This window comes from Panthera onca, chromosome B1 (genome assembly GCF_046562875.1).
Source record: "Panthera onca isolate mPanOnc1 chromosome B1, mPanOnc1 haplotype 2, whole genome shotgun sequence".
NCBI classification, from domain to species: domain Eukaryota; kingdom Metazoa; phylum Chordata; class Mammalia; order Carnivora; family Felidae; genus Panthera; species Panthera onca.
Genome location: NC_138342.1, coordinates 79,112,210 through 79,135,593, shown reverse-complemented (window position 1 = coordinate 79,135,593; position 23,384 = coordinate 79,112,210). Strand labels below are relative to the sequence as shown.

At 37.0% G+C, this 23,384-nt stretch overlaps 1 protein-coding gene across 7 annotated transcripts in view; it reads right to left on the bottom strand.

The window, feature by feature from the left end:
* The window catches only part of BMPR1B (bone morphogenetic protein receptor type 1B), a 416,974-nt gene that overhangs the window by 82,188 nt on the left and 311,402 nt on the right, over nt 1-23,384 (bottom strand). The gene's annotated exons all lie outside the window — the stretch shown is intronic.

Here is a 23,384-nt window from a genome sequence, read left to right as displayed (position 1 = left end):
TTCTTTTGCACCACCTCAGCCAGGGGGAAACAAAGACCTTTCCGAAGGGCCAAAGAAGTGTAAAGTGAAAGGAAAAAATTCTCAAGGCCAAGAAAACCAGTGTGTCAGGCACGATCCTAAGTGTTTTTCATGTATTAACTCAGGTGATTTGTCTAACGAGCTTATGAGTCATGTAGCACCATTTCCCCCTAAATTACAATGCAGAAACTGAGGCACTGAGAACTTGCTCAAGGTCATAAAGCTAGAAAGAGTTGAAACTGAAATTTAAACACAAAAAATCTGACTCGGGGAGCGCCTGGGTGGCTCAGTCGGTTAAATGCCCAACTTTGGCTCCTGTCATGATCTCAAGGTCCATGAATTCCAGTCCTGCATTGGGTTCTGTGCTGACAGCTCAAAGCCTGGAACCTGCTTCAGATTCTGTGTCTCCCACTCTGTCTTCCCCTCCCCTGCTCATGCTCTCTCTCTCTCTCAAAAGTAAACATTAAAACAATAAATAAAAATAAAATAAAATAAAATAAAATAATAAATTTGACTCTGAAATCTGATCTACACATTAGGTGACATATAAAAGCAGGGTTTCCTAGTATCTTCAGAAAACAAAACAAAACAACACTCACCAAGACAATAGTCCATACAAAAGTAAAGTCATCATGTAAAAAAGCAAACATGTCTATTATATTCAAACTACTATCTAGATTCATTTTTTAAAGACCAAATCTCAGTTGATTTGCAGAGCATTTCTGACTTACAGTTCACAAAAATGAAACAGAAATGTGAGTTTCTACTTGCCACAATATTCTGCTTTGGCCTTAGAAGTGTTCTTAACTCTTTTCCTTTAAAATGAATGTTAATGAGTCCTTAATAGTCAAAGGACTTCATAAATATTCATTAAACATCAAGAGAAGTTGTGTTTCCTTTCCCTAAAAGCTCAAAAAGAAAATAGTTAAGACTCCATAATGGAATAAGCATGAAGAAAGATTAAGTGGAACTGTAAGTATTCAGTTTTGTGTTAGACGTTTATCGGAATGGTTCACATCATTAGAAAACTTAAAAAAAAATTCTTAGTGTGGAGATACTTTTTTTTTTGCTCCTATAAGAGGTTCTCCATAGTATCACCTCGGTTGGAGATATTTCCATTTTTATCCTTCATCCAATTCTGAATGATTCAAAGCATTTCACCAACTCTTCACGATGCCTTCTGCACCACTGAACAGTAAAATGGCTATGATGATGTGAGGAAATGATTTTGATCTAAATCAACAGGGCAGGTCCAGCTATTATGAAAGTGCCACAAACCTTCTTTATTTAAAAAAAAAATGTTTTCACACTGGATTTGAGTCTTCAAAGAATGCATTCGCCAAACTGTTACATTTTACATCAATCCTATACAGCAGTCAGGGAATATTATCACACAGATAGATTTCTCCTGATGAAAACCATAGCCTTAAATGTTTCCTAGGTGCCAAAGCAGGGAGATGGCCATAAGACACCATGGCAATGCCAGTGTCCCCAGGGTCATCTTAGGAAATACAAATGGCCTGGCAAGTCCAGTATTAACTCACTGAGAACAAATCTCTCCAAAACCCACCACAGCTGATTCACTGAATCAGGCTAAAAAATGTACCTAGAAAAGAGGAAAAAATGTATTTGCTACTTGCAGATATACAGCAACAATTTTTCCACTTTTCTCTTAGTATTTTTATGTCTTCAACCAAAAAAGATAAATATACAGTTTTCTATAAAGGTATCCCCACAAAGTCTAGGAATTATGAAAGTAGCTACCTTGCCATTATCAGGCAACCATAAATAAGAAACACATCCATCATATTTGGAGAAGGTAGGACATAAATATTAAGTTGAGAAAATCGGTATGCTTTTTAATAGGATCCCTAGTCTGTAATTTCCAATATGAGCCAAATTCAGAATTATTAAATCATTTAAATGCTTTTTAATAAATAATCAGATAATTTTCATGTTTTTTTAAAGTTTATTTCTCTATCTTGAGACAGACAGAGGCAGCACAAGTGGGGAAGGGGCAGAGAGAGAGGAGAGAAAGAGAGAATCCCAAGCAGGCTCAGAACTACCAGCACAGACCCTGAGGCAGGGCTCAAACCCATGAAGCTGCAAGATCATGATCTAAGCTGAAACCAAGAGTCAGATGTTTAACTGACTGAGCCACCCAGGCACTCCAGATAATTTTTGTTTTGTACTTGACTCTAAAATGTCAAAATAATCCAAATTACACTTTTAAATTCTTAAAATCATTTCCCCAATTGCCTTGTACTTCTCACTTGCTGAAATGTGCATGGGACTGGGTATAGGTGGGATAAAGAGAGTCCTTAGATGCTTGTAAGGACTATTTAATAGGCTACACTTTGTGGCTAAATAATTGTGTTTATAAGGACACTCGTGCTTTTTCAAATAAAAACTGAAACCAAAATTTTGCTTACCTACCATGCCCAATAAACAAAAACATTTTACATTGCTGGAATTCAGAAACACATAGCACAAAACAGTGGCTTACAATTATGAGAGAAGAATAAAATAATGCAACTCAGAGGCAAAGAACGCTAAAGATTTTTTTGTGATTATCTACCAGATAATGACTGTTTTAAAGATTAAGTTTATACTGGTTCATGACTTTACGATTATTATACTACCACCTTCATGATGAATATACATTGTGAAATAAATGTTAAAAAGGAAAGAAAAATAAAAAGAAAGTATATGCTTCTCTTAATTTCTGCTTACTAATTTAAAGTTCAGAATAAGAAACTCAATTTTAGTCTCACATAGTTTGCTTCACTATACATGAGAAATGTCTTTGTGGATGTTAACATCAAAAAAACTTGGCTTTCAAAGCATAAGAGACTGTTAAAAACTGAGAACAAACTGAGGGTTGATGGGGGGTGGGAGGGAGGGGAGGGTGGGGGATGGGTATTGAGGAGGGCACCTTTTGGGATGAGCACTGGGTGTTGTATGGAAACCAATTTGATAATAAATTTCATATATTAAAAAATAAATAAATAAGAAAGTATTAAAAAAAACTTGGCTTTTCTTGATTTGATAATACTTTATTTTGGTCTTATTAGGGGTTATCTGCCTCCTATCTTCTATTTTAGATACTCAAAATGTCTTACCTTATGCTGAATCCACAAAGCATGTTTAAAATGTTTACTGATTAAATGAATTTGTACAGATTTAAAATAAATTCTTGCAATGGTTAATTTTATGTGCCAACATGACACAGTTATAGGGTACCCAGATATTTGGTCAAACATTATTCTGGTATTTCCATGGGTGGGGGGTGTTTTGTGATGAGCTTAACATTGACACTGATAGACTGTGTAAAAAGCAGATTGCCGTCTCTAATACAAATGGGCCTCACCCAATCAGCTGAAGACCTCGATAGGACAAAAAAACCTGACTCTTCCCCAGATAACAGAGAATTCTCCCTGCCTTCAAGCTGAGACATCAGGTTTTTCCTGCATGCAAACTCAAGTGAAACATCAGCTCTTTCCAGGTCTCAAGCCTGCCCAGTTGCTCAGATGGGAACTACACCACTGGCTCTACTGGGTCTCCAACTTGCCGACTACAGATCTTGGGCTTGGCTCTCTTTCTACAGAGAACCCTAATACAGCTATTTCTAGTTTTCAAAGCTTCCTTAAATACTGAGGCTTCTTTTAAGTAAAGTGTTTTTTTTAAAGTTTATTTATCTTTGAGAGGGAGGGAGTGAGGGAGAGGGAGAGGGAGAGAGGGGGAGAGAGAGAGAGAGAGAGAGCAAGCAGGGGAAGGGCAGAGAAACAGAGAATCCCAAGCAGGCTCTGCGCCGAGAGTAGAGTAGAGCTCTACCTGGGGCTTGAACTCACAAACTGAGATCATGACCTGGTCTGAAAGCAAGAGTCAGATATTTAACCAAATGACTGAGTCATCCAGGCGCCCCAAATGTTCTTTTAATTAAATACCAAGTGTCTTGGGCCCCTGAATTGTGGTTCTCAGAATTTCCTCCAGCTAATGAAGAATCATAATTTCACTGTCAGCGATAGATCTCATGCATGTATCTATTGACAGTTACAGGCAATGTAGCCCATAATGTCTCGGCACCCTGGTGAGTATCCAATGCAAGCTAAGACTATGAGATCATTAACATCTTATTAGTGTAATGCAAAGTGTCAACATGAGATTAAATACCAAGGATTAAATTCAAATAACAAGATTTCCTCCAAAGCTAAGGTGCACTCACCAACTATGAGAAGATCTCAGATCAGACAACATGATTTTGTTTGCATTTCTATAAATTTCCTTGGGCAGTATCTTTCCCCTCTCTTATCCTCTACTGGCCTAGAGATTTGTATATAGTAATCTTTTCCAACAGTGTTGGCCTCTTGGGAAATCAAATTGTTTAATAAATTTCTAGGTTAAAGACCAGTTCAAAACACTCAACTCTCTACTAAATAAGGTAATAAAAATCATCAGAGGTATAAAAGCTATTGGCAAAAATCTAAGCTTCAAAATACATGAAAAAATGTTGGTGACGAGCACAACCACTTAAAATTTATATTACTAAACAGATAAATATATGCCAGAAATCTTACTTGAAACATTTAGACATTTTTTTATTACATGCATTCTGGATGTTTTACTAAAGAACTTACTCATTTCCGGTGAATAAAGAGGGGAAAAAAGTACTTCAACATGTTTTCAATAAAAGAAGATGGCTGTGAAAGTAAAACACAGAGTCTGAGGCTGGCCAGAAGAAGCTAAAGGTAAATTCTTTGTACTCCAGAGGTACTCAGACACTTCATCCTAAGATAAATGCCTTTTTCATTCTTTCAAAATGTGCCAACAAAAATGAATCAAGGATATATTTTTTTCTTTTGTTTTTTTCAAGGTTTTCTCTTCCTAAGTCTTTCTAAAATAGTCAAGGAAAGAAATAGAGACAACAGTTAAGAACTCCTATGCTCGTATAGCAACACAGAGTAATATATGGTTTTTCCTGGTTTGATTTTTGTGAGGTCACTACCTCAAGGCACAACTGCCTTACAAGGCACTAGTGATCCCCAAGTACCTTTTTCTGAGCTGTAGTCCTGCACAGTCAATGGACTCCTGGATCTCTCTCATTTCCTGCTAAGCGGTCTTGCCGATTCACCAAACTAAACATATTTAAATCCTAAGTCCTTCCTCCTTCCTGAAGTTTCTCCATCGTATTGCCTTCCCATCTACACCTGTTCCATCTTTGGCATCTCTCTGACAAATATAACCATGAAATCCCAGCTGCCAAAGCCAAAATCCTGAGACTCTGCTTACAGGTCTCCCTCTCTCTGATCCATCATACCCAATCCATCAACAACACAATCATTTTACTCTCCTACAGCTTCTGTAATCCTTCCTTAACTCTCCACTGATGCCGTTAAAAGATGACAAATGTGGCCTTCTTCATTTTTTACCTGGTTGCCTACACTAAGCTCCTAATTTCTGTTCTCTAGCCCCACCTTCTTTCAACCATCTTTACGCTACATCCAGAATTACATTTTCTAAAATACACATTCGTTCACTTGCTTAACTCAGCAGTTATTTACTGGGCACCTACCAGGTATCAAGGCTCTGTGGGCCCAACGATGGAAGAGTGGAGAGAAGCAGACACAATTCTCTGCCCTGACACAGTTTATAGCTACTGGAGTAAAGGAGAGAGAATCAAAATAAACCTGAAAGCATCTTAATTATGCTAGGTGCTATGGAGAGAAATGCAGCAGGGAAGGGGGAGAGAATATGCTAGGGGTGGTTGTTATTTTAAAATGGATGGTCAGAAATACCTCAGTGCAGAAGTAATTTTTGAGAAGGGAAAGGTGAAGAGAGTGACCTATGGAGAGGAAGAGTGCTCCAAACAGAGCAAAGAACAAGCAAGAGCCCTGAGGTGAAAGTGCCCCTGGAGTCCTTGAGGAACAGAGAGTACCAGCTTATCCAACACCAGGAACAGTAGTAGGAAGTGAAGGTGGGGTCAGATCCTAGAGCCTCTTGTTGGATGAAACTTTAACTCCACTTGCTATCCCACGATCAGACTACATAGGGCACAAATAAAAGTAGTGAGCCAGGGGCACCTGGGTGGCTCAGTCGGTTAAGCATCCGACATCCGCTCAGGTCATGATCTCATGGTTCATGAGTTTGGGCCCTGCGTCAGGCTCTGTGCTGACAGCTCAGAGCCTGGATGGAGCCTGCTTCAGATTCTGTGTCTCCCTTTCTCTCTGCCTCTCCCCTTCTTATGCTGTCTGTCTGTCTGTCTCTCTCGCTCTCAAAAATAAATAAACATTGAAAAAAAGTAGCAAACCAGTTAGAAAATTGCTGTGGTAATTAAGGCAGGCATTGATGGAGGTTTGATGGCTGGTAGTAGTAGAGGTGATGGGAAGTGGTCCAACTGAAGATATATTTTGAAGGTACTGTCACAACCTTAGGTTCCCAGGAAGGTAGAGCCTAAGACAACTGCGTGCATAGAAGTAGTTTATTTGGGAAGGTCATCCCAGGAAGCAGGAGTGCAGGACCAAGGCTATGAAACAGGGAAGGGGAAAATGGCAATCTGAGGATGAGTTATCTAGTTCACTCCCACTAAAGGTATTGTGACATGAGTTTCAGTGTATCCGTCCTGAGGAACAAAGAAGTGCTCATCTCTCAGTTCCTATCCCCCCCACCGGTCATGTCTGGCCCATGGTAGCTAGCTGCCCCTTCCTTGCAAGCTGTGCAGAATGGCTCCTGCCAGAGTCTCCCATGCTACATCAGAGAGGCTGCAAGGCAAGAGGCTGAGAGGTAAGACAGTATCAAAATCCACCATCAGAAAGCAGGGCCACGCCTCCACGGAACTGGTTGCTACAACTGTGGCAGTGGTAAGGGGTGGTTCCAAGAGGATTCTGAAGTGGTACCCAGGGGTGCACAGTATAGACAGTGTGAAAATAATCTCCAAATGGACTGTATGTTTTATGTGAGAGATAAAGAAAAGCTAAGAATAATACCACAGGTTTTATCCTAATCAACTACAAGGATGGAACCGCAATTAACTGAAAGGGAAGACCACAGGAAATAGGATTGTGTTACTTCCTCCTTAAATGTCAGTCATGGAGCTATATGATCCACTGGAAGAGTATGTGCTTCCTAGCTTGGGTCCACACACACCTTCAGCTTCCATCCCCTGCTTACAACCTCCAATTAGCCACACACTACCTCTAGTCTCCAACCCAGCAGTTATGCTCAACTTGGCAATCCTCTGGCCACACCACACTCTCTCAGGTGTCTCTGGGATTTTGGTCATGTTAGTTCCTCCGTCTACAATCTGTTTACTTCTTTTCTTTTCCCAGATAACTTTTTAGTTGCCAACTCAGCTGATCCCTCCTTTTAAGTCAGATACATATCTATCTGTTCCCAAAGTATTCTTTGTATTTTTCTGCCTCCCCTCCAGAATGCGACCAGGGAATATTTTCCTTGAGTTCACAGGGCACATTACAACATTGGAAGACACTAGGTATGTAATAGAAGTATGATAAATGAAGGAATAAATTAATGGCTTCTCCAAGTCACTATATGTTTATTTTAGAGATACAATATCCATGCCCCAAACCATCTTTCCATACTATTTCAATATTTTAATACACCACCTCATCCTCTGACACACTGAAAGTTACGTGTAAAGTCACATCAGTATTTAGTAGCAGGCCAACAATTAAAACTTAATTTTTCTGATTCCTATCAGAAAAGGCTACTGCTTTTTCCCAGATAGCTAACTCCTGGACAATAAGCCTAATAAGCTCTAGGATATATTATAGGATTAGGTTGCTAAAGAGTAAAAATTCCTGTGGCATTTTAATACCAATTTTCCATTTAAACTTACAAATAAGACCATCTAGAAGTAAAAGAAAATTGTCCTTGAGAATTTTAAATCTTAATGACTCTTAAGGAGAGGTATGATATAATCTGATTTTATGTAGTTGGTCCCATCCCATCTCAGACATACAGGTAAAAGATCTTTTTCAACATGTCTATTACCTACAAAACTAAATGACATATTTAGTTAATGCTATTGATACAGGGAAGAGACCAGTGAACTTCTCATAGTACTTTCTTGGCTTCATTTCATTTGACTTCTGATGGAAAATATGAGCACATTAGTTTTAGATTCCATATAGGTGTCTGTCGGGTAAACTTCTTGGCCGACTGGATTTTCTAAACCTAGTCCTTTTCACTTGGAACAAATGTGTTATTCCAGAAGATGCCAATACATCATGTGTTGCTGATACATAACAAGATTAAGGAGAAAAATGAAAACACTTAAAATGCAAAACATAGTTGGGAAAAGAATTACACAGCAAAGTGACCAGGGGAATGCCCTCAGCCATTTTCTACAATTATGTGGATAATATCTTCAGCATTTAAGAGTACACCTACGTCCTATTAAATCTGCAAAATGTTGTAAGTTTAGGGATTAAAATGGCATACAAAAGAATGCATCATTTTATAATTTTCAGTGAATAATAACCACTTGTTTGAAACTTCCAAAGTCCTATTAAATGATTAAATGACTCTCATGTTTAGTCACAAGAAAGTACAAACTAATATACTCTTCTGACGTGTGGATCAAATCAGATCACCAGACACTGGCATTTTTATACTTTCCTGACCTAAAATTCCTTTACTAGAAAAGTAAGGCAGAAGATTCTGCTATCTAACTAAAACACTCATCATTCCAGAACTCTGCTCACAAATCTTCCATGAATTCCCACTGCATATGGGATAAAGTTCAAGTTTACTCACCTGGCATTGAAAAAGCAACATAATTCAGTCCAGTGGTTCTCAAACTTCAGCCCCACGTCAGTATAACCTGGAGGGCTTGTCAGAACACAGATTTCTGGACCGATCCCCAGAGGTTTTTGTTCAGTAAATCTGGGGTAGGACACCAAAATTTACTTTCAATAGGTTCCCATGTAATGCTGATACAGGTCCACAATGTGAAAACCACTGCCCAGTCACAATCTAGTTTTTGGATGCTAATTTCCACTCCCCCACACAAACTTCCCATCCTTTGATTTTGTTTAAACTATTCCTGTTGCTCTTATATCTATGGGCTCTAAAGTTAAAAGACAGAACTTTTAGTTAACCTGTACTCTCCAGGGCAACTGTATTTCAACTGTACTTGAATGCTGCCCCAACTATAGTCCAGCTTTAGCATCACTTGTTATTAATACTCTGATGTACAAACCTCAAGGCCCTGAGGTCATTTTCCCGCCTTAACAATGGTCATGGCCCTGAGTAGGAGAAGCATGAAACAATATTCTGGGAAAATGTTTTTGTTATGACTGTGAGCTCCTCCTATCTGAGAAGGGCTTGTCAGTGCGGGCAATTTCCCAACCACTCTAACCCCATGACAGGAAAGGCGATTCTGCTACATTAACAAGTAGAAAAGTAATGGGCACCTCTGATTCAGACATGAGCCCTCCTGGATCATAGACATGCTCTCTTTCCCCCAAGACAATCTTGTAATCTGCGGAGGGAAAGTTCATGATAAAGGTTCAGAAGCAAATCAGCAGATTCCCAGAAGGCCCAGACTCAGGATTATGAACAGCAGCTGTCCCAAGAAGAAAGCTTTTCCCCCTTAATTGAGCAAGCAAGGTTGCAGGTGGACTACCCTGCAAAGTTTTTAGCAAAGGAAAAATGATCTGATTTCAACCAGAATGAATGGTACCTCTTCATCACAAAGAATTTTCTCATAAACCAACTAATAAAATGACTAAACTGCCTCACTAAAATTTGGATTTCAGAGAGAATATATGATTATAATTGATACCAGAAAAAGCAAACAATAATCAGTATGGGAGCCCTAATTCAATATTTCATTTGTAAAGAGTCTTTTCTGGAGCCAAAGGCTTTAATTATTAGGGAAAAAGGAAAACCCATTATGCTTTCTAGCTACGAGGGGATGGAGTGGATATGTACTTAATTTTGTTTCTGGTTATCTCTTTTGTTATATAAAATTCCACAAATATACAAAAAAAGTTAGAGAATACTATGTTCTTACAACTGAGTTTTATAAAATCTTAAAGATTTTATCACTAAAGAATAAAATATTATGGAAGAAAGCCACATGAGTATCAATCCCTTTTTTCCCTTATTCCCCGTTATCCTAATTTTGCTACTTCTCACTTCTAGGAATACTTTGGAGCTTTATAGAAATATAATCCACATGCCAAAAAATTCACCCATGCAACATCTTCAATTCAATGTTTTTTAGTATAGGTACAAAGTTGTGCAACCATATCACAAGCTGGTATTAGAACACTCTCATTACCCCCAAAATAAGCACCATACCCATTAACAATCACTCCCCATTCCTGTCCCCAGCCCCCACCCCAGACAAATTATGGCTACCAATCTGCTTTCCATCTGTATAGCTTTACCTATTCTGGACTTTTCATATAAATAAAACAATATATATATGGTCTTTGCTTCTGGCTTCTTTCATTTAGCATAATGTTTTCAAAGTTTATTCATACTATAGCACATAGCATGTATCAGTTCTTCATTTGGTTTTACTGCTGAGTAATAATATTCTCTTATACAGATAAACAACACTCTATCTACTCACCAGCTGATGGACAGTTGGGTTGTTTTCACTTTCCGTCTATTATTAATGATACTATTATGAACATCTACATACAAGTTTTTTTGTGGACACTAGGTTCTCATTTTGTTTAAGATATATACCTAGGAGTGAAACTTCTGGGTCTCAGGGTAACTAAATGTTTAACCCTTTGAGGAAATGCCAGACTGTTTTCCAAAATGGCTGTATCATTTTACATCCCAGAAGTAGTATACGAGGGTTCCAATTTCTCCACAGCCTCACCAACACTTGTTATTATCTTTTGCTTAGAGCCATCTGAGTGGAAGCACAATCCCCTGTGGTTTTGATTTGAGTTTCACTGATAACTAGTTGTATTTAGCATCATTTAACGGGATTATTGGTCATTTGTATATATTCTTGTGTGTGTGTGTGTGTGTGTGTGTGTGTGTGTGTGTGTGTGTGTGTATGAAATATCTGTCCAGATCCTGGCCCATTTTTAAGTGCAGCTAATGATCTTTTTACCATTAATTTGTAAGAGTTTTTATATAATCTGGACTCAAGTCCATTATCAGATACATAATTTGCAAATGTATTCTGCCATTCTGTGGGCTCTTTTTTCACTTTGTTGATGATACACTTGGAAGCACGAAATTTAATTGATGAGATCAATTTTATTATCTTTTTATTGCTTATGCTCTTGATGTCACATCTTAAACTATTGCTTAATCTTATTAATATTTCTATATAATTACTACCTAGATCATTAAGTGACATTTCATTCTTCAATATGATTAAAACTATGTTCCAACATAGTGATAAGGGTTCCCGTTTCTCCACATCTTTGCCAAAGGTTGATAATCTCAACATGTCAATTATTTTGCCGGGTTCCCATTTCTCCACATCTTTGCCAAAGGTTGATAATGTCAACGTATCAATTATTTTGCCAGTTGACTATAACCTGGCATACTACTTTAACTTGAATTTCTCCATTTACTTAGCTTCTTTTCTTATGTTTCCATCTTCTTCTTTGTGGATGGCCTGCTCATGTCTTCTGCCACTTTTTTTGTATTTTTCTCATTTTTGAAGACATTCTTTACATAAAATTGACAGTAAGTATTTCTCAGTGACACATCTTGCAACATGCTTTCCCAGTGTATGGGAGATCCTTTTGCTTGTTGGTGATTTGCTTTGTTGAACTAGAATCTTTTTTTTTTCTTTAAATCATACAAACATTTTCTCCTAAGAGATGTGGCATTATATAGCTGCTAATGGAAACGGACACAAAAAAACCAGGCTGTCTTGACTTGAATCTCGATTCCCCCATGCATGAACTTTGTAATCTGAAACAAAATATTTCACTTCTCTGAACCTGCTTCCTTCTTTATAGAATGAGGATAATGAAAGTACCTATCTCCCATTGTGTGGACTTCAAATGAGTTAATATATGTGAAGTGTTTCAAACTTGGAACAGCTATTCTTATTTTCTTCCACACATTTTCCATTTTTGAATTTTCCATTTAGCTTTCTGACACACTTAGGATGATTTTTATAGGTGGTACAGGTGAGGTTTTCATACCTTTTCCCACTGGTTTTCCATGTGTCCCTTCACCTACATCGTTTCCTTATATGTACGTCTTTCTATTATGCTGCATCAGCTATGCCGACCCTAGGCCATAACCACACTGTAATGACTATAGCCCTAAAACTGTAAAACCTTAGTAAGTTTTCATATCTAGAAGAACAAGTATCTTTATCTTGCTCTTTGCTTAACATCTACAGAAGGAGACATTCACAAGTTAAAACATAAGAGTGCTGACATTTGTATTCTTGGATTTGTGAATTATAAAATCACAAATGAAATATGTTAGTGATTGTCTATTAGATGATTAGTATTTAAGGTAACTATAACTATGCCACTCTCTTCTTTAGCCCTAAACACTTTCATTTTGTAGATAAGCCACAGGAATAAGAAACAAAGAATCCAGACTAAGAAGTAAACATTACAGAACTTTTGAAGGGTAATTTTGCTCAAGTATCTTGGAAATACAAAAGGTGATATGAACTCCTCAGCAGATCTTTAAAATCCCTTAAGAAGCAAATACAAGAATCAAAACAAAGCCACAGGACAAATGATCAGACATTCCCATTCAGTTTGCAAAAACCCAGTCTGGATTCACAATTACTGGAGAAACAGCCAATGGAGAGGTAGAAAAATTAGGATAAACGCTACAGAAATTTTACCTGGTAAAGACAGTTCATCTATTATTCTAAAACATTCTATAGCAACTACCCAAAACCATAAAACCAAATGTGTAAATCTAAAGGATCCCAGTACAAATGACATCCTACAATGGAAAGGAACAATAACCTTGTAATTTTACCTTTAAGAAATAAATCTGTAGAGGTGTTAGCACTCACTCTCAGGGTGTAAAGCTGGAGATCACATTTCTTGTTTGCAGTACTAGCTACTCAGGATATTTTACAAGTAATCTCTAGCTTAACATTTGCAGGAAATCTTAGGAAGAGGGGGAAAAAGATGCTCCATTCTTCAATGCAGGATGCAAATTTTTTCTAAAAGCCTACACAAATATATTCCTAACTTTGTCTTCTTCTCACCTCAGATGGTAAGGTACCGTAGCTCAGAACTGAGTAAAATTTGCATTTTCATAAGCACTAAATTGGGACAGCCTAAATGTGGTTGAGTATAGAGTACCTCTCACATACTAGCATTCCTATTAGAATAAATAGGAAAGCCAAAGCAGAAGTTATCAGTTCTGAGTTTCATTCATACACTGAAATATTTATTCATGGTGATGGTGGTGTGTGTTTTCATAACCTGTTTCTTAAATAAAATGTGCATGTGGCAAAGACTCTGTTTCAACTTTCTAAACATTCAGCCTAAATAGCAATCCTAAAGTCAGATTTAAATGACATTCCTAAAAGAACACAAACTAAAACTGGAATCCTAAATTCTGGTTCCGGCTCTAGAAGTCATAGTGAGACTTTAGCTAAGTCGTCTCACAACCATGCACCTCATTTTCCTCACTTGCAAAAATGAGAAAACACAAGTAGATCATTAAAATTAACTGGGTCTTTTTAAAATGTAGGTGCCTGCATCACATATTTCTGCTGGGTTTACTTTAGGTCATATAGATGTTTGTTTATATAACGGCACTTTATTTTCTGTTAAAGGAAACCTTCAGCTCCATCATCCCACACACAAACTACTTCCGTTCTTACTTGAAAGGAAATTCCTTTTCAAGGTTCACAGTACATTAGAGACAGCTGCATTACTGAGCTTCCTGCAGAAACTTTAAAACGCTGCAGATGTAGCCCATGCATGACAGGGATCATGGAATGAGACGATCTGAAGCATTTGGATTGCCCCTTCTCTTACCCTCTTTTAATGTTGTATTTGCTAGGGTGTTGCTTGCCTACCTCAAGTGGGAGTGTGTGTGTGTGTGTGTGTGTGTGTGTGTGTGTGTGTGTGTGTGTCTATGTGTTTATTTTAAATCAAGTCCCTGAGACAAGGCAGAGCTCTCTAAAGTGACTATCTTGAGTGCTAATTTCCAAAGCAAGATAAGGTAAAAAGAACATTTCCAGTTAACGACATTTTAACAACAGACCGTCACTACCTATTAACTTCCAAAGAGGCAATCCTCCCATCAACCACACATTCCCTGGCTATGTTTCCATATTAACCTGGAACTCACAAGTGTTTGTCTGGAAAACTCAATTCTGAACTAATAACCAGCAAAACAAGAATACTGAACTATGGTCGTAAGAATGCTGGCAGAGAACTTTTTTTAGCAGAAGCAAAGAAGAGGGTAATGACTTAGTTTATGTTCAGAATAAACAGTCCCCCAAACCACTATATGGGCCACAAAGACAAACTATTTTCATTGGGAATAACATAGTGAATGTAATTGGAGGCGGGTATAGGCTCCAAGAGCATCCAAACAACAATATGGTGGTTTCTGAGGGGAGTTCACAGAACCAAACTCAAAAGATTTCTGGGAAATTATCAGGTGTCCAGTGACTTTTTAGAGACAGAGATTAATTAACATATCTGAGAAAGAAATAGGAAATTTGGTATTCTCGTGTCTGCTTCACTCTCCCAGAAATCCTTCAGTTCATACATGCATTGTTCCAAGTAAATTAAGTCTTACTGGCCCTTCTTCATCATTAGGGGCAATATTTTAATAGTGCTAGAATAACTGTTTTATTAAGCAATAGGTCACAGTAATACAGCATTTCATGAAAGAACATCTAAACTGGGTATGTGGTTAAGCCACTTTTGAAACAAATTCTGATAATTCCTTTTAAATGGACACATTAATAAAAGAGTTCTTCTAATAAAATAGGTTTGTCTTTGGGTCAGAAAAGCGAATGTAGAGGTTCTACCTGAAGGTAAAGAATGAACTGAAGTTTATTAACTCCAATCCAGTCTGTTCCAAACCCCTTGGGGTAGCTCAATCAATTGCAGCTTTCTGGGCTCAGTTCTGAAATATGTGGGTTAGCAGATTTGGGATGGGGTAGAGGGAACAGCATCTTAAAAGTGACTTAGTGGTTCTGATGTAGGAAATACACTGAACCATGCTGTCAAGAAAACTGCACACTCCTTGTTTCTCAAATGGATGAGTGCACATCGCTCACCCACTGATTCCTCTTCAACAGCCACTGAGCAAGCCTTCAGCCAGCGCTCCCTGAAACACCTGCATAAACCCTCAAGTCTCGCCAGTTAAGCCAGAAAGAGGCAGAATATCACCTGATCCTGAATTCGGGTCTCTTCTACCATACTGCACCAAGCTGCCACAAAGAAAACACACTGGCCAACTGCTCTATTATTGTTGGCAAGCACCAAAATTTGCTCAAAACCTTTACAAATGAAACCCAGCTGCTTAAGCTCAATACCAGATGTCTTCTACAATGTGTGGCTTTGATAGATTAAATTGAGCATAAGAAAGAGATGAAATATATGAAAATCTAATTTGCAAGATGTTTGTCATTAAGTCCGTGGAACAATAAAAGACAGAAAATTATATTTTTCAATGGAAGAGGTTAAGTAGGGTAGATTAATAATATTCATAATAGCTACTAAAATGCATGTTATGAATAAACTGTTAGTATTATGTTCATAAAATCCACGCCAAAAACAATCTCCAGAAATGCCTACTGGAAGAATGTCATGTGTCTGTGAAATCACATGATTTAGCACAAGGGTCCTTTTCCTTTAGACCCACTACTCCCCAGTTTGAACATGTTTTCACTCAGGGCATAGGAAATTAAGTAGGAAATATTTAGTGATATTCTCTGATTTCAATAAACTGTAATAATCCTATGAAAACATACATATAAGAAACATATGTGTGCGTGTGTGTGTGTGTGTGTGTGTGGAAGTAAAAAGGCAATTTGTTGAGCAGCCTCAATTAAGTGGCACCCACCCTTCCTCTGTTACCATGTCACACGGAACTCTTTGTTGTTGTTGTTTTCCAGGCCACTGCACAGGTCTCAATAGCTTCGGCTGATGTCAGAGCTGAAATTAAACTCAGAGAGCCGCTCAAATATTCCTCCAATGAGCCGCTGCACATGCCCTCACTCAAATGGGCTAATAGTTCAAGGGTAAATACAGCATATTACTTTTACAACATTAACCTTTTTTTTCTTTTTCAAAATAGAAACATAAAAAAGACTTTGCAAACGGAATGTGAAAACAATACTCAATTGAGCTTATTAACTCTAACCAAGACAAACATGCTGTGGGGATTTAGCTCCATAAGAAAGTGCATGATTGTTAAAGTGATACGCAGTTACAACTGGCAAGTCATTATTTTTTCATAGTTGAGAAAAATATTGTCTTAGTTTTCTTTAGAGAGAAAGCAAAATAAAGCTAAACACTTCAGCAAAGACATAGTTTGATGATGAATATTTCTACAAACATAGTAACAGAAGGATAATTTCATGCCGAGTTTGCAAAACAAACTTGGCCCCAGATTTTCTGAAGCTCCATTGCTATTGGCCTTGGCATAGCTTATATTTGAAGGAATGAAGGAACGTAAGATGCCTTGTTATATTAAATTGTCTCCCACTCAACTGGTATCTCATCAATGAAGTTCCCACATCACAGAAGATCCGTAGATGATACACAGGTGACATAAGTCACTGTTTCCTTATATGTAAAACCCCCGTTAAAATTGTGAAGATACCAACATAAATATAGGACATTATGTACTACAGGATACTATGAACCAAAAATCTATGAACCAAAGTCAGTTTTCTGCATGTACTTGTGAGGTTTAGAAAAACCTCATGAATTAGATATGTATGTCAATTTTCCTTTAGACACCAGATGGGATCAAAAGCATAATTTCAGACACTAAATTCTCAGAATCTGAACAAAAAAAAAAACTGTATACCACTAGCCTACAATTTGTGGTCTGTTTAGGGATCATTATGCAAAATTTACAAGAGGTTCTTTGTGAGACATAAGGTTTACCAAGTACCTTTTTCAATAAAGGAGTGAAAATTATATATAACAATCTGACAGAACTAGTCTTCCAAGTGATTACACTACTTGTTTTATGTATTATTTTTGCCACCACCTGTATCTTAAATTTTCTATGGCATCTTTTTTTTAAAGAGCAAAAATAAAAATGTTATACCCCTTCATTTACTGTTAAAATAATTCTGTAAAAACTACAGAAATATATGATCATTATTTTTGGTAGTACCATTTCCTGGATACCAAAGTTCATATGAAAATATTAAGGTGTTTCTTTTTTTTAATATGCTTTTTTAAATATTCATTTATTTTTGAGAGAGAGACAGAGCATGAGTGGGGGAGGAGGAGGGCGAGAGGGAGACACAGAATCCGAAGCAGGCTCCAGGCTCCGAGCTGTCAGCACAGAGCCCGACACGGGACTTGAACTCACCAATGATGAGACTGTGACCTGAGCTGAAGTCAGACACTTACCCAACTGAGCCACCCAGGCGCCCCACTATACAGTGTTTCTTATAATTTTTCTAAACATACAGCTAATCCATTTAGTAGCCAACAGGAATTCCTTATAAGCGAAAAAGCACTATTCTATTAAAAATGACAGTAGCAGCTATATTAACTGTTTTTGATTGTCAAACTAATCTAAAACTTCTTCTAGAAAAACTTCTCCTGCTCTGTTGGAAGCAGGGTCTGGGTCTGGGTCTGTTGTCTGGTGCCCATCTTGGTATTGCTACACACACCCCAGCTGGGTTACATTTGATTACTGCAAGGATCAGCTGCCAATCAAATTGTCTCTCCAAAAAGAAACTGGAAATAAGAGACAGTGAAACATTGATCAGCTAGTTAACTCTACAGAACTCAACAACAACAAAAAGGCCTTGGAATATCAAGGACACCATTTAGGGTCATGTGCAAAACAATGAGTATACCTAGGACAGTGGTACCCTCTATGTGCTAAGCATTGTGCTATGCACTGGAAACTCAGCAACAAATAAAAAGGGCATAGCTTTTTCCTCCCAGAAATGGAGCTTCCAGCAGGAGAGTGACATGTAATAAGTCATGATATGTACTGTAAAGGAAAAATAAAACTTACAATGAGGGGTTATATCAAGGAGCTCTCATCTATTTTGGATTGCTAAGGAAACCTTAATGGCATTTAAGAGAATGGATAAGCAGAGCAGAGAAGCAAAGAACTTTCCAGGTTGTGGAAAAACTCTATGTGAAGCACCTGCAAAGATGAAAGGTTTGGATGATTGGGACAGTGTTAAGATGGTGGCCAATGACTAGGGAGATGAGCTGGGAGTCAGGGGCCCACTGATACCAAGTCTTGCCAGCTATGTAAAGATCTGGTCTTCACCCTAAACGCAAGATGTCACCATGGAAGAATTCTAAACAGAAAGAAGGAAAGAGACACACAGAGGAAAGAAGAAGGTAAATGTCCATGAGACCACCTCAGTCACAGATGAATAGAGGCTCAGACCCTCATGGACTCTGGGTCCCACGAGGCCTGTGTTTGCCTTAGCTTTTCTCTGTATCTCCACTCAACTTCTCTACTTAAGTTTCCGTTCTTTGTGACCCAAATATCAATGCTAATAACATGATTTTATATGAAAAATTAACTAATTACTGAAGGAATGTGACAGAGATGACATAAAGCAGAGAAATTAGTTAATCCAAAAGCCACAGCTTCTGTAATATTAGAAAAAAAATGGCAGGATCTAAAAACAAGACTAAGGTTATCCTGAGTGCACAGTCACAAAATTTCCTTTAGGTATTTTAATGTTAACATTTCCACAAAAAAATCCACCAAAATGGGAAAAGTAACTACTTTACAAATGGAAAAAAGTATAATAACCAAGACCCTAAGAGTTCGTCTGAACCTAAAATGTTGCAAAAGAAAGCTTGATAGGCAATTTAACTGATAAGGATAATTTTCCTATAATTCAATTGTCAATATACTTTCTCTTATTTAAGGATTTTCCCAATGTCCTGCATGGATTGTAAAATTAGATCTGCATTTGTAAAATTAGGGGACAAAAAACACATTCATGGGACACCTGAATGGCTCAATTGGTTAAGTGTCTGACTCTTGATTTCAGCTCAGGTCATCATCTCAGGGTTCATGGGATTAAGCCCCATGTCAAACTCTGCTCTGACAGGAAGGAGCCTGCTTGGGATTCTCTCTTCCTCTCTGCCCCTCCCCCACTTGTGCGTGCTCTCTCACCCTCTCTCAAAATAAATAAATTTAAATATATATATCTATATATTTTATATATCCCATATATATTATATATCCCATATATATATGTAATATATCCCATATATATGTTATATATATCCCATTATATATATATGTCATATATATTATATACATCCCATATATATATATTATATATCCCATATATATGTTATATATATCCCATTATATATATATATATAATATGTCATATATATTATATATGTGTCATATATATATAATATATATAATATATATATATATTATATATATTATATATATATCTCCTGGCAGTTCTAAGACAATAAAAGATTTGTAAAATGTTATTTCAGAAAAAAAAAGTGTCATTTCAGAGTCAACTGGCTTATAGAGACAAAAAAAACAAAAACAAAAAAAAACCCCATCTAATTTGAGTTACTCTGATCTCTGATCTAATACTATTATTCTTCCAGAAGCCTTCATGTATTTGCAAGTTAAAAATTAAAATTATATACACACACCCAAGACTTACCTATGCATATGGTTGCCACCACTGGTGAGTATAAATTCCCATAACAAAGGTAAAGCCAAAGGATTTGAGTTTACACTCAATAGCTGTGTGAATATCTATTATCCAATATACTCTGCAGAATTTCAGTTGAGAACTGTAGTTTAGCCACTTTCCTCCAGGTAAGTTACAGAGATCAAATTTCTTACATCTGTGATGCTCACCACTTGCAGTTACTGCCGATTAATAGCCTGAGATTAATTGTTGGACGTGCTGCATAATAGCTGTAGTAGAAAACATTTTAAACACAGACCCACATTGATGCATTTAACAGCTGTGTTGGTCTAACAGTTCAGATTTTCACTGTATTTTGCCATATGGTAACAAGGATCATTTTTCACTTAAAAATATTACCAAAAATTGATGCCCTACAGTAATATTACCATTCTAATTTTTAAACCGCACATTCACAGCCATGTTTGTTAGCCTCCCATTACTGTATTCTCTACGTGCCTTAAGTTTGGTTCAAATACTTAATAACATAATTTTTTTTTATTTTAAGTTAATGCCAACCAGATCAAATGTAAATATTATAATAGGAAACCTACGGAAAATGACCTGGCAATGAAAAGGCAGAATGTAAAATCTGGTTATATAAAGCCATAGGAGCCGTGAAGACTGGGACTTATTTCTGTGCACTAGGTTTGGGGATTTTCCCGTATTCAAAACCAACTGATTACTACCTTCCTATCTCACCTTTTTTTCCTGTAACTCATTATTGATGTAGAATTACTCCTAAAGACAAAAAGTTGGCTGCCAATTTTGATTTTAACCTAACTGCTATAATAATCTATTACCATGATTTTATGAAGGGGGGAGGGGGACACGTAGAAATGTTCACATACATAACAGGAAGCTAAATAAAAATCTCACCTTTTTTAATGCCAGAACATGAGACCCATCCACATCAGGAAAGGCACACTGTTGCCACCAATGTGTTAGAACAATAAACAGAAAGAGTCCTTTAGTTTTTAAGGTCAATTTATCACGTTTATAACCTCACTAAATTCCTTTGGCAGAACTTAAAAAGAGTAGTAGTGACCAAAATGACACATTGCACTGCGTTCATTACAATTGCCTGTGATTTTCTCCTGTGTTTTGAAAATAAAGGGGCAGGTTGGGATAGACAGTGCAATCCTCAAAATAAAACATTTCAACCAGAAGTGAACACTGCTGACTTTTACCACTACAGGTGATAACTGCACTTTTAGAAAAAAAGACAATTCTACATTCATGATCCTAGCTTTAAAAAATCCATTCCTAAAGCAATCACAACATGCCAATATAAAAAACACAAAGTTCAAAACTTCTACCAAGATGTACTTTTGTTTCCCTTTTTCTCAAGCCTGTGTCTCCTCAAGTTAAAACATTCAGATAAGATTTAAGCAATGATAAGATTTCGGCTGATGAGTTACACTAGCTACTCTGGTCCAGTAAGAAGAATTCTCCTTTCCGCCTACTGTGACTCTACAGAGCTTTGTTCCATTTATGGTAGAACTGGAGTACTGTACATATTCCTTCCACAAAAAACTTTCACGTTTCCGTATGTTTAATTAACAAAATGTTTTTAGTAGCCAGTAGCTCACATTCTCCAAAAGTCTCAAGTTGTCATTTTGAAATACATTTACTTTTAACAAGAATTTAAGGTCTCAGAACAGTAACTTTGGCTTTGTCATTCATTTAAGAATCATGACCACTTCATTTGTCTGTATTTTGTGTTTACCAATTTTGTGATCATCATTCCCACTGAAGGACATGCACAATTAATGATCATAAGGCATTACAAGCCATCAATGAATATTTAACTTGGATAGTCAAAGTTGCTTACTCTTGGTTGAACTAATAGTCCCTGTCTGTAGCACATTCTTTCTTCATTGGAGCAAAATCATAAAAACCATGAAGCTTATTGTTTGTAAAACTGTTATCAAATGTTACGGGTAGAGAAATTCCTTTTAAAAAAATTAAAAGTTCATTGGTGACAAAGGCGGGAATACAAATTGGGGTTTAGTATGTTAATTATACTAAGATGGGTTATCAGATTCTTTTTAGATCATGTCTCAATTTACATTTCCAGCTTGGTTGTCCCCTATTCCTACATAAACTATTATTATAATATGAATAATAACAGATACTCCCAAAATATTAGGTATTACAGACACTGTTCTAAGTGCTTTACATGTACTTACTCATTTAGTAACCAAATCAACCCTATGGTAAGTATTACTCTTATCCCCATTTTACAGTTGAGAAAACTGAGGTACTAATAAGATACCTCATTTGAGTGGCAGAGCTAAGATACAAACACAGACATTCTGAGTGCAGAGTTAATATTCTTAACCACTGTGCTGTAGAAGAAATCAGTAGAAGTGCGCACACACAGACACACACACACACACACACACACACACACACACACACACACACACAAAAGAGCTGTGCATAGAGAATTTAAAAGACTCTGTTACCTAGAGGAAGGCAAGGAATGTCCCTGGGCTTCAATCCCCTCACAAGAAAAGTAAGACAGTTATACAGTATTATTTTAAGATGTATTCTAAGCCTAGTATTTATGATTCAAAAATTCACACTGTAGCATATGGCCTCTGCTTTTTATTGACATAAGCCAATAATGCATTAAGGTATTCACATTTTTCAAGGAAAATGCAAAAAGATAGTGAAAAATTACCCTCAGGCAATCAAGAGATAGTAGTAGATTGAATAAAGGAATAAGAATTTCACCTCACAAGTATCATACCTTGAGCTTCCTGAAACATTCTTAAGAAACAGTATCCCTGGGGCTTTTCTATTCCTTTCTGGAAGGTGCCATATTATAACAATTTTCAGAAAATAAATTAACAAATCTGGCAAGTGAACTACCTACTGTTCCTTCACAGCAATACATAAAACTCCTTGGGATTACACTTATCCAGAAATTAAAAGCTTTTTTTCATAGAGCCGACACAGCATATAATATTTTCATAGTGCCATGGAATATTTGAGATCATGAAAACACCAGTCGTATAAACGCCAATGAAAAGCACATGCCAATTGATAATACATACTTCTCCAATAAATAGTATTGCCAAACTGGCTCCATAAAATGCATTCACAAGGACGTGAGGTTGAACTGTAAATGCATTTCCATCTCATACATATTCCCTTTGTCGCCTGGCTTCATATTCGATAGCCACTTTCTCCTCATTTCCCACCTCATGACTCCCTCATTGCAAATCACTATCACAGACAGTTGTTTCATTACGTTACCTTTCCTCTGTCTTGAAAACAGTTCATCTACTTTTATAACCACTCTTTTGTTTCAATTCTTTTAAGTAAAGTTTAAAAATTGCCATCCTTTGGTCAACTTCATACAGGAATAATTCTCCACAAAATAATCACTGAGCAAGCCCCCGTTCTTCAATGTGGATAAACATCTGACATAGTCACAATTTATAACTATTGCTATTATAAACCCAGAGATTTACTCAATGCTTCTACATAAAAGTTGTAA